This window comes from Chlamydotis macqueenii, chromosome 28 (genome assembly GCF_036417535.1).
Source record: "Chlamydotis macqueenii isolate bChlMac1 chromosome 28, bChlMac1.mat, whole genome shotgun sequence".
Lineage (NCBI taxonomy): Eukaryota > Metazoa > Chordata > Aves > Otidiformes > Otididae > Chlamydotis > Chlamydotis macqueenii.
This window is the reverse complement of record NC_141583.1, coordinates 2,081,986-2,109,668: the sequence shown is the minus strand read 5'-3', so window position 1 is coordinate 2,109,668 and position 27,683 is coordinate 2,081,986. Positions and strand designations below refer to the sequence as shown.

General features: G+C 51.3%; 1 long non-coding RNA gene across 1 annotated transcript; it reads left to right on the top strand.

Moving 5' to 3' along the window:
* Positions 1-6,589: 6,589 nt before the first annotated feature.
* On the top strand, positions 6,590-15,032 carry LOC147597303 (uncharacterized). The gene is made up of 3 exons (XR_015261268.1): positions 6,590-6,686; positions 14,472-14,525; positions 14,871-15,032. It is a non-coding gene; the product is annotated as an uncharacterized LOC147597303 (long non-coding RNA).
* The last annotated feature ends 12,651 nt before the right edge of the window (positions 15,033-27,683 follow it).

The window sequence follows — 27,683 nt, the reverse complement described above, 5'->3', positions numbered from 1 at the left end:
GGTAGGTTTCCATACTGCGTTTCAGTGTGAGCTGCTGTGTGCTGGAGGGAAAGCCTTAACCTGCTCAGCCCTGAGCAGCATCCTTGCTCTGGTCTGCTGGGACTGGTGGCACTGGTGGCGATTTGGCCCTTATCCAGAGCTGAAATCCGCCATGTAGGCGTGCGTATGCATTTGAGCGGGGTGTTCTCTGACTTTCACGTTTAGCTTCTCTCTTTGGATAAATCCGTGCTGCAAAATTTGGCTTGAATAGGTTTGCCAAGCGTGTCCCTGGATGGCAGACCATTACCTGCAGCCCAAGTGTGGAACAGCCAGCAAGAAAAATCCTTTTCACCGCGGCTCACGCTGTTTGAGATAGCTCCGTCACTGTGCTAGCAGCAGCTCTCCGCTGCTGCTGTAACGGCCTTGTCTGGGATTTAGCTGGAATAACCCATCGCTCCTCTGTGGGCATCACGACGGAGAGAGGCTGAAAGCGGAGAGGGAGGACCCAGAGAGGAGGGAGTACATCACGAACGGCGCTCACTTGGTGGATTTTACTGCTTTGTGATGTGTCCCTGCAGGCAGGAGGCTCTGCCCCTCCCTGCCCCTCCTACCCTGCAGACCTGCTGTCCTCAGAAGCTGGAACAAGTAGCTTTGTGGTTGTAAGGTGACGTGGTCTGAGAAATCACTCCTACTGCAAAATCGCTGGGGTTTGCCTCTTATTTTTCATCTGTGCCAGTTCCCCACGGGGGAATCTCTCTGTGGTCTGTTCAGCGCTGTTCCCAGCGCTGTGCGGGACCAACTCTTTTATTCATCGGCTTTTCTGGCCTCAGATATTTGCCCAGCTTGAGCACCGGTGCCTACAGCATTTGCTCGCTCTCTGTCTTTCTCTGAATCACCCTTGCTTGCTGCGTTCTTCCTTGGGAAGATGCTCTCTTGCACGCACGGTGTGAATCAGCCTTTGCAGCTGGCAGACTGCGAGGGGCACGGAGTCTGGGGAGCGGACCGCTCTCTGTTGGCTCATCCTTTGGCACTGCTGAGTGTGAGAGCTTTTATTCCATATTGTCCAGGTTTGTCATTGTTAGTGTCACTATTGTCACCACCTTGAGCTATGTATAACTTGCATTCGACATCGTATTTTGCATCTGCGGCGTTCTGCGTCGAGCGGCGAATCAGGCATTGTGTGAAAACAAGGGAGCGAGCGTTGTGTGCGTTTGCATGTGCGTGCCTGCGCGCTCTACAGAAACCCGAGGTGGAATTGCGATGCAGAAACCCGTCAGGATAACGTGCCCTCTGCGTGGGAGGGAGCAAGAGGGAGTGTGTTTGATTGCCTCGGTAGAAAGGCTGCATGGGCAGCCTTTGTTTCAGGAGTTATGTAAGGAGATTTTGAGTGCTGCTTAAGTGCTTGGCTGACTGGTTTGTCCTGACAGAAATGCCTGCGCGTTCTTCCGTTGCACGAGCTCTCCGGAGATGCCTGGGAGTTCGGGATGCAGTGCCGAGCTGGAGCCGGTAGGCCTGCTGTTGACTCTGCTGGCGGTGAAAAGACAAGGTTCCCATTTGCACATCAGTCCTTGCTGCCCAAGCGTGCAAACCCAGCGCTGGGAGCTCCTGGGGATGGACCTTTCTGCATGAGATCAGGTGTTCCTGGGGTAATTCGGGAGGGCAGGGACCTCGGGAGATGATCTGGTCCATGGCTGTAGCTACGCATGTCAGAGTGTATTCATGCTTTTACTCAGTACCCATCTCTGGAGCTCCTGAGGCTTCGGATGAGCGCTCCTCCTCCCCAAAGGATGCCCAGTAACTGCTTTTCTTTCCTGAACTGTCATCCCTGCGCTGTCCGAAATCTAGCTGTTGCTGCCGAATCCAAGGACAAAGGAAGAGTTATGAATCCGCTCTAGCACTGAGATAAGACTCTGTATAATTAGAAACTTTTTATGTGGAGAAATGAATCAAAGCTCCTTCTACTCCTGGGACATTTTAACTCTTCACAGCTTCTGTTATTAGTCACAGAACCATTTTTTTTTCTCAGTTTCAGGCTAGGAAGACCTGCAATGAGAAAGAAGTCCACACTGAACCGACCCTGCTGAGCTGCTTGACCCCGTGGACAAACGAGGTCCTGGTGAGCAGCTGCAGCGCTTCCTCAGTCAGGGACCAAACTGGGAGCACTGCATTTTATTCGTTTCCCAATAATATTCCTGTTGCCTTTATTGCAGAAGGCCAGGGGGTTTGCACTGACCAGACAGCGTGGAGTCTCAGGTCTTGTTTGGGCTTCAGCTGGTTTTAGCCGCATTTAACAGTTGCCTGTTGGTCAGTGGCTGCTGCCCAACTGACAGTGTAGTCAGTCGTGTAGCCTGAGCTCTGTGCGTGTGTGCTAACAGGCCGGTCAGCCCAGGCGTGGCTGCGGAGCAAACAGCAGCCCTTTATGTTAAGCAAAGCTGGAGGAGGCTACTGGGCGACTTCCAAACTTCAGCTGGGAACCAGCGAGAAGGGAGTGTTAGCAAAACACATGAAATGAATCCAAGCGTGCGCAAGACTGAGGAGGGAGAAATCAGTCGCGTGAACGGCAGGCTTTTCAGGGTGCTGATGACTTGTTGCAACCTTGTTCTGCTTGAGGAGGACCTGGTCTTTCTCAGGGTGGAGTTACCGGTAGCAAATTCTCCCGGTTGCCTCGTGTGAGGAGACAGCAGACGAGAGCAATGGGTGTTGCATACCTTGCCTTTAGCAAGGTGTTTAACATGGTCTGTGAATTCACAAGATAAGATGACGCCCGTGGAAAACTAGCCGGACCACCAACTCCCAGAGCTGCAATCAACCGTACGGAGTCCAGCTGGTGGCCAGTTACCAGTGGCTTCCTTTTGGGACCCTGCGTCCCTCTGCTCCAGCTCTGATGAGGCCACCGATGGGCTCCCCAGTTCAAGAGACAGATCAAGATACTGGAGCAAGTCCAGAGGAGGGCCACAAAGATGGTTGTAGGCTTACGGGAAATGAGGAGAGGCTATGAGAAGGTGAAGGGGGATCTAATTGCTGTCTTCTGCTGCCTACTGGATAGTCATGGAGAGGAAGCCATACTCTTGAAAGGCAAACAACAGTCACAATTTGGAACAGCAGAACTTCTGGTTGGTCATCAGGGAACAGTCTTCCCCATTAGAGTGATGGGAGAGGGGTCAAAGAGGTGGTGGGATCTCCATCTTTGGAGGTGTTCCACACTTGGCTGCACAAGGCCATGGGTGATGTAATTCAGCTGGGAGGTCAGCTCTGCTGTGATCAGTGGTGGGATAAGAGACCTCCAGGGTCCACACCGACTAACATCTTTCTGTGATTGTTTTTTTGGCATGCGTCAGTGGGGAGTATGGTAGGACATGGCACACCCATCTTGGTTTTCAGAGCCAAGATCTTTGTTAAGAACTTGTTTTGAGCACCTTGAGAGGGTTAAGATGAGAACTGAGATCGTAGGAAATACCAGAGATAAGATAATTTCATCTTTGCCTGTGGCAAACAAACCGTACTACCCATGCTCTGATTTCCTGGACAACTTGGTTGTCTTCTGGGAACACCTGCTGCACTCAGAGCACCACGCTGTGAGCGGAGGGGGTCTGGCTGGGCAGGACTGCAGCTGCGTTGGCGGCGTGAATGCTGCGCAAAGCTTGGTGCTGCTGGATCTCCGAGTTGTGCCGTGAGAGATGCACATCTGGGGGCCAGGGTGAGGGGAAAAATACATCTCCTCATGTCACAGGGAATTCCTGACCTTCCTGATATGGCCAAGACTCACTTCGGGTGATGAACACAACAGATAAATGCAAGAGGAAGCAAAAGATTTCCTATTCAGAGCAGGGTTGGATGTGTAGTAAACAAGCCCCGAGGCTGTACACTGAGTGATGAAGATACAAACTGCACTGAACAGCGCAGGAACGCAGCGCAAAACCATGTAATGTGTAGCTGTCCAGAAAAGACTGGTTAATCCGTCTGGAAATAAAGATGTGGAGTGCAGACGGTGCATGGTGTCGGTGTGAAATGGGGGATTGCTGCAGGTGCTGAGCTCCATGAAGGAGCTGGCGCAGCCAAAGGAGAGGTGTGGGGCAGAATAGACAGAGGCTGCTTGAAGCAAACTGGCTGCGAAGTCCTGGCCCGGGAGGCAGAGTCGAGACCTGGGAAGGAGCGAGGTCGGTGAGACAGACCCACATGGGACACTGCAGCTGTGGAGCGCTTCGTTGGCTGGAGGGTACGCAGAAATGCTGTGGATTGAGAGAGCAGGCAGGTTCCTCCGGTCTGAGCTGCAAGCAGCGGCGAGTTTTGATGTGGTAGCAAAGGAATCTGTTGTGCCTGGGAATGCAGCAGTGGTGGTTTGCTTGCAATCCTGACTTGAAAGAGGTCTGGGATGGATGGTCATCGCTTATAGGCTGTATTCAAACTTGGAAAAACGAGGGAACAAACGCTAATAGCAGCACGTGGGCCCGGTCTGGCCTCTGCGATGGAGATTGTACCCATCCGGTCCTGTGCCCTGGGGCTGACAGGAGAGCACCGGTTCTCCTTGGAAAATGCAGATCATCCTCGTCGTTTCTACATCTTGGCAGGTTTTATGAGGATGCTTGGAGTTTAAGCCAGGCCGGCATGTGAGTGGCTCTCTGCGTCTGCTCTGCTGTCCCCACCACTGGTCCCTGCTGCATCAGGGGTGAACGCAGGAGAGCGTGGAACCAAGGACAGACCCACTGAGCTTCCTTATTTGTTTAAGAAGGCCTGTAAGTACACCTGTCCTGATTGATATTAATTAGCTGTTAATCTCTCCTAGTTCTCCTTTATCAGCCCTCCCAGGACTTCTGGCGGCGGCCTCAGGTGACAGGACTGTCTGCCTGCGCTGCGCGCTTCCGCTGAGACTCCGAGTGACGCCGACAGTTTGTACCGGCGGCAGATGCTGGCTGTCCGGGTGCAGGTTATTGTTTATATCAGCTAAATTGCCCAGCGACTCAGGCCTGCTTCCTGCTGCACTCCGCAGCAGTCGTGCCTATTTACCATTTAGCTCTGAAATTGCAATAATGAGATTACTTGATGGAAAGCAAAGCTTTCCCCGCTCTGGCTCTGCTCCTCCCGTTCTGCACAGAGGCGTCTCTCCCAGGAGGAGTCAGCAGTGGATTTGCTGCTAGAGATTGCGCTCGCTCCGGCTTTGCCTCTATCCTTCAAAGAGAATCACCGTGAGGAAGGAAGAGCCGTTAGCTTAATCAGACGGTTTATCCCTTCAAAGTGAGCAGTTCATTCGGAATAAGAAGGGGAGCTCAACTCACAGCAGCTCATCCCACCAATTTGGGATGAGCTTTTCCCTTCTCCTGAAGGTGCAGGGGAAGTGATGGGTGAGCGGTAAGCTTGGTCCAGACATCTGGGGCAGGGGGATAGCTGTTCTGGGTGCAAAAAATGCAGTTAGAGAGTCTGTGCGAGCGTTTGGGAGAAACTGCTAGGCAGTGGGTATCTGTGGGACTGGCAGCAGTCAGGTTTTAGGGATCGGGACTCGTGGGTCCTCGCGGGGAGGGGGCTGGGTGCTGTGAGCGTTAGCGGCGGTAAGACAAGTGGTACTGGGCAAGCTGGGTCTGGTGCCTCTGGTCCAAAGCTGGGTGGTTGTGGAGAGGGGCCGGTGGCTCCGTCACGCGCAAGGATGGATTGTGCTCAGATTTACTCTCCCAATAAGAGATTGTCTGTTCCTGCTCAGGAGTGTGGCACGAGTAGCACTTCTGATGGAGTGAGGAGAGCTTTTAAAAATCCCTCTGCTCTGTTTAAATCCCAGACTGAGAAACAAATCCTCACAGCAGGTGTGATGGCAAAATGGGGGGTTTTGCCCAATTTGTGGCAAAGTGATGGCCTAATTTGTTGCAAACATGATGCCTTCACAGGTGGATGTGTTCTGCTGTTCAAACACTGGATGGTGAGGCTTCATTTTGTACGTAAGACCATCTGTGGAGGGGGCTGAGGTGGGAAGGGAGCAGTTGTGGAGCAGACAGGGCTGCATGTGAGAGCAACATGTCCGGCCTCATCTGCTGCAGCCCTGATCCTGCCCTCCTGAATTCTTTTCTGCATGGATCTCAGCAAGAAAAACTTCTGGTGGATGGTGATTTGGCTGCAGCTGGATGTACCCAAGGTTTTGGGAATGTGAAAAGGGACCAACATGCACACCCCACCCTGCCCTGAGGTGGCAGATTGTGTTAGAGAGAGTGTGTAACAGAGCCTGTGCCTTCTTGTGCTGCTCTTTGAGCCGTAGCTATGGAATGGGGCACAGCTTTCTCTGCACCTGTGGACATGTCTTAATGTGTGCATGAAACAGGATTTTAACTCTTACCTGCCCCCAGTTACTCAAGGCCTCTGAGGGAGGTTGTTCCGTTGCATTAGAGCAGACAGACGGAGCAGCGAGGGCTGCGTCCAGACAGGAGCTGCCACATGGTAGAGGAGAAAAACTCTACCATGGAAATTGGATAATTGAGGATAAGAGCGGGGAAAGCAGCAGGATCTGCCTCAAGGGAGGCACTTGGTGAGCCTGTTTTCCTTCCTCTGTGGTGGTGGAGTCAAGGTGCTGCAGTTAAATCACCGATGCTGGCGCAGGATCTTGTATATTAACTGCGCTGTTGTTCTCTTGCAGACACGTGTGAAAAATTACCCTGCTGAAGCGACGCTAATTGCAGCATGCCGTGTGTGTACTCGCAGGCACAATACGCAGAGTCGGACTCTGCCAGGTAAGGATATGCTACGGTTCTCTCTCACTTGCTTATGACTATTTATTATCTGCACAGCAGCAGCAGCACCAGTGAACCCCGTGTCTGTTATGCTGGGATTTTATTATATTAGGTGCTGCGCAAAGAAACAAAAATGCTTCCTCTCCCAAAAGCAGCGCAGAAGCCAAGTGTGAGACTGGGGCTCGGGGCACCCGTAGTCTGTCACATCTTCTCTGCGTCTCTGGATTTCATGTGATTTGGACTGTACAGATCATTAACACAAATGTGTTGATCAAATCTCTGTGACTAACTAGAAATTGAGATTTTATTCCTCCCTTCACTCCAGTAAGAGGTAACAGACCTCATGCCCAAAGCTTATGAGGGATCCAGATCGCACCTCTGTAACCCCTGGTGAGTTCCTGGAACGTGTGTGTGATGATGAACTTCTGATTTATAAACCTCCCGTTTACAAATTCATTCTCAAGCACCCACATTTAGGCTGACTTGAGAAAACAGCACTGACAAATACCTTTCAAGCCCATTGTGTTCTCCCTAAACTTACTGCTCTCTGCGACCTCTGTGTTGGGAGGGCTCCGTGTTGGAAAACATATCAGTGGGAAAATTAGAAGAGATAACAAGTGATGAAATTGTTATCTGAGATTGTTTGCAGTTACTAACGTCCTTTTAACTGGAGGTCTGGAGGGGCAGAGCTTTGCCGGTGGCCGTTGGATTTGTCGTTTGTCTGCCATCAACCAACAGCTTTTGAAGACCATAGCAGACCATAGCTTTTTTTGAAGACCATAGCTTTTGAAGACCATGGCAGGAACGTGGGCAGGGGATGGTGTAACCTGGCACCTGCTCTTGCCAGCAGCGATGCCCTCGTGTTTTCTTTGCTGTGCCTGGGCTTGCTGAGGAGCCGGGACGGGGTCTCATCTGGCTGAGCGGTAGTCCCTTCGTTGATGGCTCCGTGTGAATTACTCACCGCCCGTGGTTGCAGGATCCTGAAGTTTCATCTGGCCGTATTCCGTGGCACCTCGACTTTCAGGAGAATAAATTTCCACCGGTGCCTGTAGCTGCATTAACTACTGAGCACACCTGGAGGAGCTTGCATGAGCTGACCACTTTTTCCCTCAGGCCATCTGAACCAGAAAAAAGGCTGCCTGGAATCCCTGTGCCCTGAAAAGCTGGATTTCCTCAGAGCATGCCTAATCACAGCCACAGGAATCCAAGATAAGTGTGTGCAATGTTCCAGAGCTTTGAATATCTGCCCAGGAAATGGGATACCTACAGGCCTCTTTCTGCCCACAGGAGATACGGATGTCCATCTGGCACTGCATTGTGCCGTGTGAGCATACCTGCGGGTAACTGTGCAGCCTGTTCAGTCCCTGCTCAAAACGTGCCTGGCCCAGCCGTGGATGCCATTGTGCTGGCGTTTGCTTGCCCAGACAGAGATGTCCAGGGCTGTGAGAGGTCCTGGAGTATGTAAGAAGTCACCCCAGGGACGGAAGTTGCCATGCAGGACATACTGGAGTCCCGTGCCCTTTTGGAATGAGAGTTGGAGACAAAGCTGGGTCTCCAGGGCATCTCAAATGGCACCAGATGTCTGTGTGGGCAACTGAATCCATCTTCTGGCTGCAGAGCAAGCACTGGCTTCACTTGAATCCCTCTCCAGGCCTTGCCAACTAGAGCTCCAGGGCTTGGGTTGGTTACCTTCACACCAATTTCGAAGTACTATCCTCAATTCCTCAGGGTGCCCCACCTGGATGCGAGTCTCCCATAGACCCCGTGTTTGATCTCTCAGCGCTGTGTGGGTGTCTGGGATACCCCGAGGCATCCAAAGCAGCACTATGAGTCAACATGTACACAGCTGAATGCCAATTCCACTGACCGTGGCAGGAAGCCACGCGTTCTGCTCCCTTGTAGGTGTCCAAATTTGAGTTGAACCCCACAGCTGGCTCTCCCTGGCCAAATGTGATCTCTGTTTCTACGTGGAGTCTGAGGTGGCAGCTGGGATGGTGATGTGGGCACTGGGGCAGCTGGGATGGTGATGTGGGCACTGGGTATGTCCGTGATTAGGCGAGACGAATCTTGCAGATGGGATTTACTTGCCCATATCTCTCCGAGAGCTGGGATTTGCAGGATGCTGTGGAGACCTCTTGGTAGTGGCACGTTCCCGGTGCAGGTTGAGACCTGTGGGTTGTGATGCTTTCAGTCCATTTTATAAGGGTGATGTTGATTTTACCATTTGAGTTTCATGGTCCTAATGCCATACGGGACCAAATGAAATGCCCTTCGCATTTAATTATCATTGAATTATTAATTTACCTTTATCACCAAGATTTATCATTCCATCAAGATAACAGGTTGTGCTGATCAAGTCTCTTTTCTGTGAACTCCCATAGAACAGCCAGCTATTCCCTGTCCAACTGACAGGCCTGTAATTAGCCAACTCTTCTCATTTACCTGAACTTGCGATCATTTTGTGGAGAAGAAAACAGCTCTTTGGTCTCGCAACGATCTTCTGAAGGCTGAGAAGTTTTCCAGCCCTCCACATGGGCAGAAAGTGGTGTCCCTCTGTGCTGATGATGGTTGGCTCCCTGGCTGGTGCCTCCGTTTCTCTTGTGCATCACGCGTGGCCACTCCTTGTGTTTTGGTCTGGTCAGCTCCTCGGCTGGTTTCTCAGTTATAATTTTCTTGGGAAGCCTGGAGTCGGGAACCTGGGAGTCCAGCTGACAATCTCAGGCTCTCTCAGATCAAATTTTTCTCCGTGTGAGCTTAGCAAACCCTTTGCTGGGATTAATAAGCAAACCCAGGTCTGCGCTCAAGTCCCAGCCCAGGTATATCTGTGGCTGCTGACTCTTCTCACCTCACTTGCCGTGCAAGCAATCCTCTCGGCCTCCTCTTTCCCAAGTAGCTCCATAGAGATCTGCTGGATGGAGACCCTCTCCATACCTCCCACTGCTGGACGTGCAGCCGAGGAATTAGAGAGGCACAAATGGCAAGTTTAACCAACTCATTACCCTTCAGTATCCAATAAATAAAATAATTGGCTTTAGACCCCTCTCAAAACCTCTACCATCTTCCTGACAGAAGGGTCACAGCGTTTAAATGCTGCGTGCACAGGCATTAGGCGGCACTGGGGAATTGGAAACCGCAAATACTTTCTCCTTGGGCAAACATGATAAATGTGTATTTACATAAAAATGGAATCAGGAAAAAAACTAACGAGTCTTAAATACCAACTCTGGAGGCTCTGATGTGAAGGGAAGCACAGAGTATCGGGAACAGATGGATTTGAAAGCTTGCAGAAAGACTCATCAGAGCGGTTCCAGCTGCCTGAACTTGTATGTAAGGCAAAAAGGAAAACATGGCCAGAAAACATCACCAGCCTTAAGATGCGGGCAGTTGTGGCGTTGGCAGGGATTTTACCCGACGTGCTTCTGCAGCGTCCTAGAAGGTGTTAGCGGTGTTTGACTAACGGGGTCTGGGTGATAGTGGATATTGGGATTTACAAAAATGTGGGGAAATCCCTTCTGTGGTGGCTCTGAAGGAAATTTAGCGGTCAGAGAAGAAGGGGAGGGCACTTGCGGGGACTAATAGCATGTTAAATGGTGGGGACCAAAGACTAGGATGAGTATTTGGTTTCATAGGGAAGAGGAATGAAGTGTCGAGGGGCGTGAAGATCTCTGCTGGAGTTGGCAGCGCTCAACGTTTTGACAAGAAAAGGAGAAAATGGTGAGTGGCAGTATTTTTCATTGGTGCAGTATTGTTTTGGATACTCAAAACTAAAGTTTTTTTTTTTGTGCAGCCCTGCACCAGCTTCTTCTCAGGCTGCATCTTAAGCTCTAAAAGAAATTGTGCAGATCTCATGGCTGTTTGTTGTTCTCGGTCTCACTTGATGCCTTGGCATCCAGCTCCCCAAATTTAGCATCACAGGACAAGAAGTGACTGCAAGGAGAGCAGGACCCGTAGGAGACGGAGTCCTCACCACGTGTATTGGGCTTTGCCAGGGCTCCTCGTGTTTGCTCTGGAGAAAATTTGCCAGGACCAATATTCAGCAATAGGTTTGTTTTTTTTTTCTATTACATTTTGTGTTTCATACACCTTGAAGGCTAACAAGGATGTCAGGACGTTAACACTGCGGTGTACTCTAGGGCCAAATGTGATGCATAGATACCATGAATGACACTTGTACTGCATCCCAGTCCCCCGACCCTACGCCTTTTCCCTCTGTGTTTTAGGGAATTCGTTCCCAGGATCATAAAGTTGAAGGATTCATCTTCTTTGTGATACTGCAAGAGGCACAAAAAAGTCTTCGGAATGCATTGCAAGTTTAAAGCTTAGGAGAAATGCTTGATTTGGGCTCTCAAAGACATCCTTGATCAGATAAATAATGAAGGGCTGCAGCAAGAACGGACACAAATGTTTGACCAGGACTTTGAGAAAGCTTAAAAAAACCCCAAAACCTCAACACAGCAAAATAGACAAATTTGAGAGAGGTGAAAAAAAAAAAAAAAGTCAAGGAACCAAACAAGAGGGCCCCGTTCAGTGACATATGAGTTTGCCAAAACTGCAATAAATAGATAGGCAGAGCTGAAGTGTGAAGTGTGGAGGTGTACTCTCGCTGTTAATTATAGAGAAACAAACACACTTTGTCATCCTTGTGGGAGAAAGCATCCCTCCGAAATGCCTGGCGTCCACCTTGTTGCTGCGATTAATACGCTGGATGTTTACATGTTAGTGCAACACGTCTTTGCTCAGACCGCCATCATGCCTTTAAAAATAAGTAAATGCATTCAAAAGCTTGCTCAAAGTAAAATTTGGTGGTGGATAAGAAGAAGCCCTGAGAAAAGATGCACAGGGAAGATGGAGAAGGCAAGAGGTGGTGGGCAAGCTGCGTTAAGGGAAGCTTGGACTGGAAATAAGAAAAAAATATCCTATGCTGGGGAGCGATTGGGGCCCAGGACAAGATAATTCCTCCCGGATGTCTGTTCAACGCCATCTTACAACCAAGTTTGTGTGGCATGGTTGTGTTTGGTCGTCCAACCTTCGTCCGTGTTACTGCAGAACTTTCTCAAGGTGTTCCCCAATCTGTGTTTCTGAAATGGGCAGTTCTTCCGTAGGCTCCAGGCACGGAGGAAGGCTCCTAAGTTGCAGTCTTTTTTTCTTTTTTTTTTACAGACTTTTTTCCCCCTCAATTTGTCAAGGTTCTTTTGAATTCTAATCCTGGCTTCTAAGTTGATCCACTTGCAGATTTAATAAGAAAAGGCTTTATGCCATCGTGAAAGTCAGGTAGGAAATACTGGGTAACGCTAGGTCTCGGCCAGATTTCCTCTCGATGTATTTTCCCATTTTGAGCTAAAACCATCTCCCAAGTAGATTTTTTTTTAGTAGTTGACAGTTTGTGCTTCTTTTAGAGAAGCTTAACTTAGATGAGTACCTCATCTATCAGAATGTCATACAAGACAGTGTCAAAAACTGCGTGGAAATCCCTGTGCGTGGCATCATCTCTGGGATGTCGGAGGATTCCTGGAGAGAACTGATGAAACTCCAAGTCTGGAATCCTTCCATAATAACGGTCATCAAGCCCAGCTAATACAAAAATTAATTTTCTAACCTATTATCCCCTTCCCCTCCCAAGTAACCCAAAGTATTTTTCCTTTCTTTTCACTTCTGTCCTGTGCTTGACATCAGTGGAAAAGTTCTGATCTTTAAAAGCTGATCTTTCACTCGGTTCCTTCTGCTGCATCCTCATCACAACCGTTTTCAGTTGTTGCTGTTGTTTCTCGAAGGGACCACAAGTTCTCTTTAGCATCTGGGGGCTTTTTCTCATCAATTTTACCAGTTTATGAAGCTTGGAGGTTTTCTTTTTTTGAGCTATGAGTTATTTTCTTATTTTTCTTCCCTTTTGGCCAGAATCAAATCTAGAACAACTCCAGCTTTAGGGTTTTCGTTTCTCTGTTTTACCTTTTGGACAAGAGCTGTTCTGCCAATGCAGTCATAAAACTCGCCAAGTGATTGGTGATTTACAGGATCCCTGTCAAGTGATTCTGAGGAGCTAAAATCCCTTGCCACCACCAGATACTAGTTTTTGGATGATATTGTGAACCACTCATGAAAATGGCTGCTCTGTTTTCCCTTCTTAGCAGAATTTCCGTATGCCTCTGCTCTAGCAGCACCCATTTTTCCCTCTTTAATTCTTATTCAGAGTCTATTTCTTCCTGCAGCCTCGTACGCGGTGAAGGTACCTATGCTCTTGAGATCCTCCTCTTTCTCCTTGTTTGCCCTTCCTGAACAAGCTATACAGTTGGATATTAATATTCCAGACATAAGTTATCCCAACCAGCCTGCTATGCCAATTAAATCAGAATTTTGCTTTGTGTGAAGAATTTCAGCTCCTCCTGTTTGTTCTGTTCCTGGTGTTTATATACACAGATTTCTAAGACATTAAACGCATTGTCCACTGTTGTCCTTGTCCGCTGGTGAACTGTAAACGGTTCAAAAGCCATCCCAACATCAGTATGACTTGCTTGTCAAAAGGTTGTTTCAGAACATCACTTCTCTGGTGGTTAGAATCCTATTAATTTTCAGCCTGTGTTCATGGCAAATTTATATTTATTTATTCTGGTGCCAATTTGTGCTTTGGATTAAATAGGTCTTCTCCCTCCATGGTGTTTACTTCCCTGTCGTATTTATAGCAAGCGTTTCTGCCTCTCCTTAGCCTTTGCTTTGTGACACTCAGCAAATGGAGTTCTATCGTTTCTGATGGACTCCCGTTTTTGAGCAGAAATCCTTCGGATCAGCGCCTAAGCATGCGCCCCTTCCTTTCCTCTGCTGAATTGCGTTGGAGCGATGTTATTCCAGACCTCAAGATCAGGCAGCTCTTCTTCTGCAATAACCTTGCTCTCCGTTGTACTGATGATGCTTCAACTTTAGGCCAGCTACAAATTTCATGATAATTCCTGCTGGAGTATCTCAATGAAATATTAACTCCTAGATGGCTGTTCGTTAGCTGATCATAGTCATGGAGTCGTTAGTTTGGAAGGGACCTTTAAAGGCCCAAGACCAACCCCTGAGGAAAGCCACTCATCACTGGTCTCCACCTGGGCGCTGAGCCACTGAGCACCACTCTCTGAGTGTGGCCATCCAGCCAATTCCTTATCCACCGACTGCTCTATCCGTCAAACCCATGTCTCTCCAGTTTAGAGGCAAGGATGCCATGCGGGACCGCGGCCAATGCCTTGCACAAGTCCAGGTAGATGACATCAGTTGCTTGTCCCTCATCCACCGATGCTGTAACCCCGATCCATTGCCTACTCGGCAGATGCTGAGGACAAGAAGTTGACTTGTCCAAACACAAGTGTTTGCGGTCATCCCAGGGCTGCTCTGACAACCAGGAAGAGCGTTAGAAGTTAACAGGCTGAAACTGTGTCAGAAACTGGGCAGAGTAGGTTAGTGTGGTGGTGAAGGGGCAGGCTGCTCTCCTGTCCCGGTGATGGTGCAGACTGGTTCTGCTGGGGTGAGGGCCAGGCTCCCTGTCCTCCCCTCTCCAGCCCCTCTGATGGGGCTGTCCTCGCACACTGCACCCACCTCCAGGGTATGGAACTCCTGGTCTTGCGTCAGGTCCTCTAGTGGTGGATGTTGAGCGCCCCAGGGCACCTCGGGTGGCACCCGGAGCTGATGTTTAGGCGCCGCAGCCACCCAGGAGATGTGACCCGTGACCGGTCAGCTCTGGTTTCAGCTGCCTCTGTGCAGGAATAGGCATCTCTGTGAGCGCTGAACATAATGTCTTGACTTCTCTTGCAGTCACTGGAGACCAACAAGTGTGTCAGCTTGCTCTGGGCGCCTCTTCTGTGACAGGTGAGTTGCTGTGCTTCAAATAAACATGAAGGCAGAGCTGGCCAGAGCTTTGTGGTGATCTGCCTTGATCTTCTCTCGCAGCCAGCTTTCTAAAGGAACCAAGAGGCTTTTAAACTCCAACAAGCCAGGTTTTATTGTAATGTGAGCTAAAATACGTAACGTAGATATCTCAGAGAGACGGATCAGGTCGAACGGGACTGAAAAGGGTTTGTTTAACTTTCCCCTGCCCACTTGCAGGAAAGAGTGTCGCCTCCAGGCTTGTCTTTAGTCGTCCAACTTCCTGAGGCACAAAAACCCCTGCACGATCTCCTCTGAGTCCAGGGATATTTCTCCCTCTTCCAACAGTGTCCACTCCCTGCGCGCTGTTGTGGTGCAGGTGTCCCAGCACCTCCTGTGATGTCTGCTGAGCCACGGCCCTGCGTCCTCGAGGACATGGCGAGTGGTGATACAGAAAAGCGTGACTCCTCCCTGAGAAGAACCTGCTGAAGACCTCTGCGGGTGTGCAACTCTTCCTCCCAAGGCGGTACACGCAACCTGCCTGCTTCCAGCTCGCTGAGCCACCACTCCCCAGTGCGCTGGGTGCGCTCCCGGTCCCCAGAGGTATGTACGCAGTCCACCTCCCCTGCCTGGCCGTGCTGCGGGAGACATTGAGGAGGCTTACCAGGAGACATCGCTCGGCACTCTGCCTTCCGCGCCGGGGGAAAACTCTGCTGTCATCCTGTGGATACGGAGGCCAAGTGCCCGCTGTGGTGAGTTAAACAGGGTTTGTCACTGGATGGCCATCATCTCTAGATGGGTTTGGTTCAGGCCAGATCCTGCTCTCCTAACCTGTTCCTGGACAAGCATGGAGAGGTTTTGCTGGGCAGGCACTGCGCTGAGGAGGAATTTGTATGTTGAGCTCACTTGTGGAGGTTGAAGAGAGTTTTACAGCCTGGGTATGGGCTGGGTGATGCCAGCTGACATCGGTGCTGGAGAACAGTCCTGGATGTCTTTAACTTGCCAGACCAAGAGACATCCTGGCTGGACAAGCTGTAGGGCTGGGCTGGTGAAGGGCTTGGCGCCAGGGGTGGGAACGGTGCCTGCTGCACGGAGCTAGGTGTGCTCACAGCCGGAGGACTCACAGGAGAGGCGTGTGGACCACACAGGCTCCTTCGTATGGAGGCGGGCGGCTGACAGGTTCACAGCGACGGTTTGTGAGCAGGAGTAGGCTCCTGCAAATGCTTCCAACATTTGTGTCCCCAGGACACAAGTCCAGTGTCCTTGGCTGTGCCATGAGCAGACAGTCTCACGCTGGGCTCTGCTCTGGGTCTGAACACGCCACGGAGATGCTGCCTGGAGAGCAGTGCTGTCTCTAAGCTGAGCAGAGCCGAGCAGGGAACCGATTCGGTGCAGAGATGCCCCATGAGCTCGGCGTTGCTGGTTTGAGGGCAGCAGTTCTGCTGCTTGGCTGTTTCTCTGCAATGGGCTGAAGCCATGTGCGCTCCTCCCTGATTCCGGGAAGAGGATGGTGCCTTTGCAGCTGTTTGTTCTTGGGAACTGACAGTCCCAGGAAAGCTGCCAAATCTCTGCCTGATGGATGAGCCCCTCTCCGAGCCTGCAAACCTTTCAGACAAACAGAGTGGATGGAGCTCTGCAGGGAGCTGCGTGCGGGGATAATTCCGAGGGAAGGGGCAGAACTGAAAATGGGAGAGCGCCGTAAAGGGCGGTGACAAAAACGCCTCTTCACGTGCATAGAAGTCCCCACAGCTGTGCTGGGAAGAGAGTCCGGGAAACTGGAATTACTGGCCTGAGACGGGGGAATATGAAGGGGGTTAGGACACAGTGAAGACATGAACTCCTGACGTGATGGGAAGCCGTGTGCCTTGGGAACAGGCGGGTCAGGCCAGGCTGCTTAGCGCAGGGAGTTTTCTTCGTCTCTGCACAAGTTTCCTTGCTGTCCTTAACTGTGCCTCTCCTTCACCCCCCCGGGCAATCAGCCTGCATCTGGTCAGACGTCCCTGTGAGGTCCTCCTTCCCCAGATCCTCTGAGCCATCGAACAGAGCTGGTTAGGGGCCTGCGCTCCTCCAACCGCAGCTTCCGTCTCTCTCTTCCCCTCCAGTGGTCCCCACGGGGTGGGGAGCAGCCTGGCACAGTGTCCTGCCGAGATTTGGCCCAGGTTAACTCTCCCCGTGCTCAGCCAGCTGGCACACAAACTGCTTCGCTGGGCTGATGGCCGCTCGCTTTCTCTGCTGAGTAACATGTGAGCAGCTCTGAGGAATTAAAGCCTCAAGGGAAGCTGTGGTGGCGGGTCCTGCTTGAACACACGGGTTCTCATCCTCCCTCCGTGATTCTGGACTCGAGTGATGTTCCTGTGGGGCCATGGGAGCGATTTCCTCCTGGTTCTCATGGAGGAGACCTGTGGGTCCACGGGGAGCCCTGCAGAGCCTCCCTTCGCAGAGCCCTGAGCCCGCCAGCGTGAATTGTTCAGCTGGCCCCACCGGGCCAGGCTGATGCTTGTGTTGCTCCTGGTGCCTGTGTTGGAAAGATAATGGGAGGGCTGTGCCGCTGAGGAGCACAGAAGGGACCCTGCTGATGGCACCAGGAGGGCTTTGGGTTGGGGCCATATGGCCCGCGTGGGACTGTGGCCACATCCCTTCCAGAGAGGAGGCTGAGTCACACAGGAACCCAGTGCTGCTGCCAAACTGGTAGGCAAACACAGACATCAACTGCAGCCCAGCGGCCCAGCACGGCCGGGCTCCTGTCTACTGCTGGCACGCGCGGGCTGTGGGGTGGGTGGCTGCTTTTGGGACTGCTCCTGCTCCCAGGCAGGTCTTCTCAGCTTCAGAGTGATCTTAACTCCTCCAGTCGCTCCTGCCTCCCCGTGCTGTGCTAAGGTGTGACGTACCCTTCTCTATCAGGCACCGCCTCGGGAGGAGATGAAAGCATGAGGGGAGCCTGCTCTTCCTCATCTCTTGCCGAAGCTGCGGGATGGATCCAGCCCTTCTGTGTGGACAACGATGCGTAAGTGTGGACAGCAAACATGTCTTCGTGAGACTTACTGAGGCCGCAGAGCAGATCGCTCCTGAGGGTCTGTATTGTCCTCACTGGAGACACCTGCACAGTTGTAGGCACCTTCTTGTAGGCACCTAAAAAGAGACATCCACAACCTGGGGCTGAGCAGACGAAGGAGATGTGGATGCTCCCACACTCCGGGGCTGGGAGCAGGCATGTTTTTTTTGGCTGTGGGGCAACATGGCAAGCTTTGAGAGAGCAAAGGCATTGTAGGAACAAGGATAGGCTGGCAGCCCCTGGCAAAGAGCGGGCTGTTGGTCCTTGCTGGTACTGCCTGCGTGTCCCATCCTGATGGCACTGCTTCAGCATGTGGGACACGTCCTGGCGACACGGAGCACCGTGCTTAGGTATCCCACCTTGCTTGGGACAGCACAGCGGCTTACGGGGATCGCTGCCTGCTCATCACCAGTTGGGGATGGACTTTTGTCCTCTGCGGGCACAAATTACCACCACCAGCCTGCTGCGGGTGTGGGCCCAGAGCCCGCAGCTTCTGGGTCACAGCAAGGCAGCTGAGTTTTTAGCTGGAAATGATGCACTGGGTCAAAAACTGACAAGCAAAATGGCTCTCCAGCTGTGGAAATGGATAGAGGTGGTGGTGAAAGTGGGCCTGACCTGACATCTAGCAAGAGATACGCGTTCCAGCTCTGCACGCTGTGTTCCGCCGTGCTTGGCTTTGCTGCGTGTTCCCCTTGGGACGCATCGGTATACAAAGCTGCTTCTTGCCCCCTGGCACTCCTCTAAAATTGCTCAGAGCCCACGGACATCTGGGACATGGGCTCTGGCTTGGGTACCTCAGCCCTAGCGTTTCCAGTTCTTGTTGACACGCTTTCATATTTAACAAATAGTTGTGCAGCTAATTACTGACGGACTATTTATAGCAGCCCAGTTCTCCCTAATCGGTCTGTTTGCTGCTCCCTGCCTGCGTGCTCCTTTGGTATAAATAGAGAGTCAGGGAGGCTGTAACGCTGGGACATACCGTGTGCGGTAGGAAATAGCGGGGAAGGGGATGAATCCTCCTCCCGCGGGGGTCCTGCTGTTCTCTGCTGTGTTACACCCTCTCCTGCAGACCCGGCCAAGCCCGTTACAGGAGGAGGAGCAACTCCTGGAGCTGTGCCTTTCTGTGGGATGGAATCACTGGAGACGTGATCGGCTTGGGGCCCTGGCGTGGCCGAAAGAGGAGCGTGGACCATTGCAGCAGCGAAACCAAGAGCTCTGGGGATGTACGTGAGTCTGCAGTAACAAGACCCGAGTGGGACGTGGAGAGGTCTGGGTGGGTCGGAGAGGGGACGAGCTGTGCAAGAGGGCGACACACCTTGGGACATGCGGCGTGGTGGCATTGCTGGAGACCTGGGCAATCTTGCCTCCGAGGGCGCTCTGTAGTAGCAGGGGACTGAAGCTGAGGACAGGGGCAATGGTGAGGATTTCTGCAGTCATTTTGCATTTTTCTGGCTGTTAGAGCAGCAGCATTTCCTCTTGTTGCCTCAGCTTAGCCAGGGGCGGGCTCCCATCACTTCTGCATCCCCTTTGCTATCAAACTGGAATCCAGAGCTGCACTGTGGCTCTGCTCCAGGGTGGCTAAGGAGAGATGGGAGCTTTGGTTTCCAAAGCTTTCCTGATTTTTGTAAACAACCAGAAGGAAATACTTGACTTAGCATGGGGGTTAGTTGAGGACACTGTGGATGCTACCAGTCTGCATGGATTCAAAAAGCAGCTGGACAAATTAATGGATGAAAAATGCATCAAGGGCCGTTAAACCTAAAGATACTGTCTCGGGCTTGGGAAGTCCCTGAGCCTCAGGTCACTGGGAGAGGAGGAAGCATGCCAGGGTTCTTATGCTGTTCTTACAGCCTTCTCTTCCTGTCTGCTGCTGGAAATGATGACAGGCGGACCAGAGATGGCTGGTTTTAAATTCTGCCAGTCAGTTACTAATCCCCATGAGCCACTTTTGCTTCAAACCCAGAATTTTATCTTTGCAGGAGCCTCTGTTGTGCTCAGCTCACTTCTAGCCTGCTTCTTCCACTGTTGCTGCGAGCCCACTTCTCCCTTATCAGATTGAAACCAGGGATGAGCCTGAGCGATTGAGAGAAGAGAGCATGGTATCCGGGCTCATCTGGGCACATGGATCTGCATTTCCAAATGGCCTCTGACAAGGGGTGCAAATTTCAACAGGCTGGGGCAGGTTTCCAGGGAGCTTGTCTCCGTTCCCACTGCCTGTTGCAAGCTGAGCCCTTGTGCACAACGGCTGCAGGTGGGCAAACAAAAATTATTGACCCTGTTTGAAAATGGGAAAGTTATTAAAGGAAGTGTGACTTCAACGATGTACTTGAAGATGGAATCATAGAATCACAGAACGATTTGGGTGGGAAGGGACATTCAAAGGCCATCCAGTCCACCCCCCCTGCAAGGAGCAGGGACATCTCCAACCGGATCAGATTGCTCAGAGCCTCATCCAACCTGGCTAGATATTCTACTAGATATTCTAGTATGTTCCTCCTTACCATGTTTAAAGAGCCAGAATAGCAGATTTGTTTCATCCCTGAAAAAGATGCTTGTTTCTGAAGTTATTTCCACCAATTAGGAGCATATGATGCTCTATCAGTAATGATAATTAAGTGTTCTCATATCGAATGGCGAACCTAGCTGTTCCATGGAACTACTTGTAGGAGAGGGAATTACAGAGCACAGTAAAAGTCAGTGGCTCTGGCTCATTAGTGACAGAAGATTAAATGGTGAATGTACTTGAAGCATTTGGTACTGTTTCCTGAAAGACAAACCGTTAGTGTAATCTGGTTCAGCTTGAAAATAACACCAGGCCTGGCTGAGGTCCGTCTGTGGACTGCAAACCCGTGTGCAATGAGCGGGAGCTGTGCAGAAAACAGCGGGGACAAAGCTCATCGCAGCTCAGGAAGGTGAGAGCAGAGCAGGACGGTGTCGGCCGGCAGATGTCCCTGAGCAGGGGTCCGTGCGCTGAAGGTGAGGGGAGGGAGACTCCTGGAAATCCTCCTCGTGCAAACACCTCGCTGCTGCCTGCGGTAGCTGCAGGTTAACCAGCTTTGCTCAGATCGTGTTTCCCAGCTTGCCCTGAGAGCACAGAGACTTTTTGCCTCTCCACCTTCCCCTGGCTGGAAATTATGCCTCCAGACACCAGGAGTCAAGAAATCACTGCTGAAAGGTAAACGCTGTTGGTCTTGGGGCACCCAGAGCTGAGAATAAGGCTTTCCAGACACTGATGAAAACAAATCTCTCTTCTCCTCAAAAATGGCAGAGCTTTTGTAACTGAGCTCTGAGTTTGATGCTCAGGTCTGTAGTTCCTGAAGATGGGGCTGGACAGAGCCCTGGGGGAAAAGTGCTGCTCTTCGCACTGCTCTGGTCTCTTCCCACTGCTCTGGTCTCTGAACGCGGGCTCCACACCAATCCAGTGTCGACAAGACAGCAGCCAGATCATTAAGGAGCTCTGCTGGTGTAAACTGCCTCTCTCCTGTTGTCCCTGTTCCGTATTTCCATGTCAAACTTCTAAAAGCTCTGCAAAGGTGAGGTGATGCTTGCAGGGCCATTATCGTTAGCACTGGAGTAAGGGGGCAGGCAGAAGCTGGAAGAGTTGCCAGAGAGAAGCGTGGTAGTGCAGGGACTGTGCGGCCTCGTTGGATTGGACAGCAATCCAAGCGATTGCATCACTTTGGTGTGGGCTGCCACAGCCCTGAGACCAGTCCTGGAGCCGGACATCGGTTGCATGCGCAGCAGTGGATCCCCAGTTTGCCACTGCTCCCCCTTTCCCCTACTTTCACCTCCAGACCTTGGTCATCGCCCATGGTCAGGGTCTGAATGGCGCTGAACTGGGCAACCTCTTCGCCTCCTCTTTGGGGTTGGGCCGTCCGTACTGTGCTGGGTCTGAGTGCAGGGAAAACAGCTCAGTTTGGAGAAAAAGCTGCAAGAAACTTTCAGTAGGAATCTTTCCCCTGCCCCCTGCACCTGTTGGATCTGGGTTTAAGCTCAAGCCCTGCCCTTGGTCCTTGGCTGAGCTAGACGGCAGGTTTGCCTGTGTCTCGTCCCACACCCAGCCAGTCCTGACCACAGCCTGCTTGGTTTGCCCTTCTCGCTTAGGCTGTTACGGGAGTGTGTCCCTTGCTTGTTATGGGAGCATGCTCAGGAGATGGCTGCGCAGCTCTGCTCTGGACCTGTGGCTGTGCAAAGCATCAGGTGAGCTCACACAGATTTTTGAGAGAATTGTCTGTTCTCTGAGTCATTTCCCTCTGCCCCTACCGTGGCATATCCTGTGGGGCACGGAGAAGCATGGGCTTATGAGTGCTCCTCAAGGGGCTGGAAGTGACCAGGGCTGGGGTGGGGAGGGAAGCAGGGCTGGGGGGAGCACAGCAGGATGAGAGGGGGACACACTTCCCCCATGTTCCCTTCAAGAAGAGGGATGCTGCACGAGGTAGCGGAGAGCTCGCCGCATCCCTTCCCCCTGGCTCCTGCCCAGTTCCCTGCTCCTCCGTCATCTCTCATTCCCTGTCTGGCTGCAGGCGATCTGCAGTGTATCTGCTGGATGCGTGCAGGGCCGGTGGCTGGGCTTGTGCCAGCAGCCTCGCCCTGCTCAGACCAGCCAGCGTCGAGGCTCCACACCGTCGTTTCAGTCGGGGTCTGAGGAGAATGCGACTCAGTTGGCGTCGGCGCTTACAGCATCAGGCAAAGCCGTATAGACGAGGGCGACTGCGGCTCCACTGCCTCCATGGTGTGATGCTGGGGTGCGGTGGCAGCGTTGCCCTCTCCTGCTGCTCCCAGGAGCCCGGGGAGAGGACTGTGATTTGTCCTGCCCTGAAAGCATCACATCTTTTCTGTGTGTCCAGGGAAAGGATGAGGATAATCTGCTCTGCGCGGCTCCTCTTGGCCCGACATCTCGTGCAGCCGTTTGCTCTGCAGCGCTTGTGGTGTGGCAGCAGGAAGGATGAACGCGACCTTTTAATCTCCTGATATAGACAAACAGATATCTGAGGCTCCTCCTGCGGGCTGGGGTGTCGTGGCTGGCCTGGTCCGTGCCACCCACGCTGTGGACTTTCAGTGCAGCGGTGTTTCATACCAGTGAAATCTCTTTTGGGGTAAGGAAGGGCGTGCTCCCTGGGATGAGCTTGCTCTGTCCTCTCCTTGAGCAAGGTCTTGGGTATGGTCCTGCTTTTCCACAGGTGTCCAGGGAACAGCTGGGCAGGGTCTTGTCTTGGCTCCAGGCTACTGCACGTGCTGTCCTAGTTAGACACAGATTCACTGGAATCAGCTCTGTGATGGCAGAACTTGCTCTGGATTCAAGTCCCATCTTGGTTTCAGGACAAACCTTGGGTTCGTAACTGACCTCGTGCCCTGGAGCTGCTGTGCAGAGAAAACTGAAGGCTGCAAACCTGAGGAGCACCCCAGTGCACTTCAGCTCACCCCGTGGTCTGGGCCCCTTGAGACCTCGCTTGCACCAGGGAACGCTGCTGGAGAGGGGCTGGTGCTTCTGGAGGTGTCGTCACCTACGTCCAGACCTCCTGCTTGTGGCAGGATGGAAGCCAGAGCATCTGGGGACAGGATGGGAGCGGGAGAGACATCAGTGGAGAAGCAGCAGGGCACAAGTTAAAGCTGTGGTGGGATCCGGGCGTGCTGACCCTGCTGCCGCCCAACTCCCAGCGCTGCTCTCCTCCACTGGAGCCTTGCTCCCTGTGTCCGTCGGGAGATGGACGGGAAATGAAATGGGTTTGTGTGATGAACACATTATCAGATCATCCCGGCCTAAAATTAGCCCTTAATGCAGGAAGGGGAAGGGCTTTGCAATGTGGAGCTGAATCAATAACAGCTCTTCTCCACCTCGCCATACCTCCTTGTGGCCATCCTCGGCAGCGGGAGCGATGCGCTGTGCCTGCGCTCCCCTTTAAGCAATGTCAGTATCTGGCTGATGATGATGAAGCTGAGATCAATACATACCAGGGTTTATTGTCTTTCATATGCCAGGGAAAAGAACGCTGTTCCTTCTGTCCAGAAACAGGCAGACTTGATGGAGAGGAGAGAAAATATCGTGCTGGATTGGGTGATAACGAACTAATGACAATCATGAGATGCTGTAAGGGAACAAAAAGAGGTGCAGGCTCTAGCTCACTTCCGTACCTCAGCACTTTGCACCACGAAGAGGATGGGGCTGAGGAAATAATCGTCCTGCAGCCTCACTGCCCATTTAACTCTCAGCTGGCTGGGTGTTGCTCGATGCGTTTGTGAATCATTGTCAAAGAAGAACCTCTTTAGAAGTCCTCTCCTTAAGCAACTCCTATTAACACAAGAGGTAAAGCCCTTCAAGGAGTGTGGGCTTCCTCCTATAAGCAGGAGGGAAATTATCACTGTAGCCTGCAAAGAAATGAATCCTGCCATGCAAATGCTGGGACAGGGCTCCCTCCCCTGAAGTCTGGCTCCTGCCTCAGGGAGCTCTGGCTTCTCCCACCACCAGCATGAGGTCTTCAGGGCAGGGGAGACACGCCAGAGCCTTGCGCTACACAGGAGGGAGACGAATGAAACAGTAAATGGAGAATGAGAAGCAGATGGTGAGGGTGGGGAGGAGACCCTGGGCTGAAATCACTGTCTCAGCCCTAGAACAGCTCGTTGGGCCGGAGGGTGCAAGCCTTTCCCAGGTCTCCCCTACCAAGACTGATCTGGAGCCAGCAGAGGAAATGGATGCTAAAGACTGGAGGAGTGCCAGACCCTGATTCACGGTGCCCTCGCCTGCCCTGCAGCCATCATTTGAAGCACAGAGGTTTGCTATTTGTAATTAAATGTAACCACGCGCAGGAGAATTTTCTCACCTTCCTTCTTTGCTTCCTCCCCGCGCAGGTTTGTGAGGACTGGACTTCAGCCAGGACGTCCTGGAGGGAGAGGCAGGGCTTCCTGCACCCTTTCTGGTGGGTGACAAAGGGGGCAGGACAGGCAGCTGAGCAGCCAGGTCACCAGTTCCCCATGGGATTGGGGAGCTGAGCATTGCCAGCTTGGAAACGTGTCGTGGATATCATGTGTGTGCCCCGTGCCAGCAGCTCTGATTTACTCCCATACAGTTCATTCCCCTACAAGATGTCTGTAAATTCACAGTACGTGCTATTTAAATGGTGGGAAGAGGGAAAGTCTTTTGGAATATTTACGTTAGAGACCATGAAATTTAATCAGCAATATTAACAAGTGAAGAACCTTGCTGAGATTCCCAGTGAATAAAAAGGTTTTGACAGAGAAAACGAATAACCTGACAGCAGCCGAGAGGGAACCTGGAGTAAAATTGCTTCAAAGGCAGTTAGTCCAAAGAGATGTGGCAGAGAGCTCTTCCTTTACGGTGACTCTCAACGAAAGACTCCTGGGAGTCTGGAGCTAGTTTCCCAGTCCTGCCTCCCTGGTAGGAAGAGTGCAGGTGTGGAGGTGTGTGCTGCGCATCCCTGCTGTGTCCCGCGGCTTGGATGCCAGTGCTGGCAGACCTCTCTTGGTGCAATTACCAGGACAAGTACATAACAGCTCCTGACATCTCCATTTAGTCAGGGAATTGCATCTGTGCAAGCAGAAATTTTCATCTCAGATCTGGCAAGATGGAACCTGAGCCCAGGCTTTCCCGGTGCGTGGTGACCAGCGGAGGGAAGAATCGCCCTTCTTCACTGATGCTCATCCCATTCTCAATGTCTCCGTAAAATGTTTCTGCTGAAGCAGAACAACAGGTTTGCCTGAATTTTCACAGCAGTAACACTGCCGTTACGATGTTTTCACCCTTCTGCAGGATGATGCACTTGCCCTGCATGTCAGGAGCAGGATCTCGGCGGCAACAGCCTAATTCAAGACTATCAAATTGGCTTCTTCTCCAAGAAGTGAACCATGGGCTTCACCTTTCCTCTAGAGATGCTTATTAACAGATATGTAAGAGAATAAAAATTGGACGTAATGCTTGTCTGCATCATAGACTTTTAAATAGCCTTTAACTCAATCTGCTACTCAGAGCTGAACCTTAAATGGCTACAAATGGAACGGGTGGGAAAACACGACCTCATTAAATCTGTGCACCATCCATCTCCGGCTGGATGCAAACAAACCGCATGCAGATAGGACTTCAAGGAGGAAAAAAAAAAAAAAAAGAATAGCAGAGAGATGCAGTCTCAGCCCAACAAAGGTCATCATCTCTGGTACATCACATGCTCCCTATCCCTACTGGAACAGTCTGACTCAACCATGTGGGATCCTTGGGTCAGCCTGGAAAAAACCAAAAATGATTATATTTTAGAAAAAGTCACAAACGCACGAAACCAGTAAATTTTTTATTACAGAGGCAGAGAGATTAAACATATCCTAAATTATACATACATGGGGCTCATTACAAACACATCAGGGAGCTTTGGGCTGGCTATAAAAACATTGCAAGGCAAAGCTTTGCAAGTTTGTATGTGGTAAAGAAACCATGGGATAGATAAAAAAAACCAGTAAAACTGTTGCTAAAACTTCTCTGGGCTCAGAGACACCGGGGTCGAGTAAAAGCTCAGCAGTCCGAACTCCTCCATCCCTCCTCCTGTTGAATTCAGCCAGCAAAGCAAACAGCTCAGTATAAAAGGATGAAAAATCTTTGATGCACTAAAACGCAGATAAAACAGGGTGCTGGAAATGGCAGTCGCGCGGTGCCACGACGCAGAGCTGTCTCAGATACCTGCCTGGATCTGAGTCGCCACAACTTGCAAGACTAAAGCGGACTGGCAAATATGCAATTAGATTGGATGCAACACGAAGATGTTGGGTTGCTTCTTATGCTCTTTCTATGCGGTTTTACTATTTTCTGTAACCACGCGGTGCGATTTCATGTCTGACGCTCGTTTAGCCAAAGGTGAATACCTACAGGCAACTATTGTTGGTCACATCCCAAACAACACACACAATTTCTGCCTGGAGGTAACTGAGGATCGGGGATACAGGTGAGACACTCAGACCCGTGGAAGGGCTGAATGTGCTGGAAGCTGACAAAGGTAGCAGTGAGCAAATTCCGAGTAGCTGAGAGCTGTTTTCAGCAACTGTAGAGGATGTCTCTGCAGAAAAAAAAAATAATTACCAGCTTTGGGGCAGAAGGATGGAGCCAGGAGAGCTTCCTAGCATGGAGCATCTTGCTGCTGGGCCAGCGGAGGGTGGTGCAGAGCTTCATCCGTGAATTTTGCTGGGTGAAGGTCAGAAATACCTTTGACACTGGCTTGTGTGGTTGGCTGCTTTTTTTTTTTTTTTTTTTTTTTTGACATTGCTATACCAGTAACTAAGCTGAATAATGTGCATCTCCCTGCTTATGTTGTACTGTTACAGGAAGGAGTTTCTTCATGACTCATTCCCATTTTATTCCACTGACTACTTGTGAAAAAACACAGCAGATACGTGCAGAGGTGAAGGCTCTTGCGTTTAGCATCGGAGGAGGGATTTGCCTTGCGAAGAGTAGACAATGGAAATGCAGATGCCTTAAATTTCCCTCAGAACTGGGAGCTCTGCAGAGACGTTACGTTTGCAGCTGAGGAAACCTGTGATCGCTCAGCCAGCTGAGGTTGTCTACGTGTGTGCTGGGTGTCCAAACACCCTACTGCAGTCAATGGAGACATGGTCAACGCAGTGGCTGGAGCCTGGAGAGAGATTCAGCCCAACAAATGCAATCTCTGGTTGGACCTGATCTGATTTTTGTCCACTGGTGAGGGATGAGGATTCACCCCCTGACTGAGTTTCATCAGACATATGAAATAATCTAGGCTGGTAGCAGAGCAACAACCCCAACAAGCTGTCTCGTTGACTCAAATCTCATGCTTCAGAGTCCATCAGAAATTCTGGAGAACATGGACTTGTGGTACTGCAACAGCATCGGCAACAACCTGTGTCCAAAATGACAAAAAAGGGTTTATTTCAAAATTCATGCTCCAAGCCGATGGAGCGTGCTCCACCATGGTACATCTGAGCTTGAGATACTGGAAAAGATGAGAATGGATTCCTCCTCTCGGAGTGTCTCAGTCAATCACAGCTGCCACCAAACCTCTGAAATGGGGCACAGCATCTCCTGCTTTCCCAGCAGCTCCCTCCCTTGGGTGGGAGTCAATCTCTCCAGTGTTTTTTTT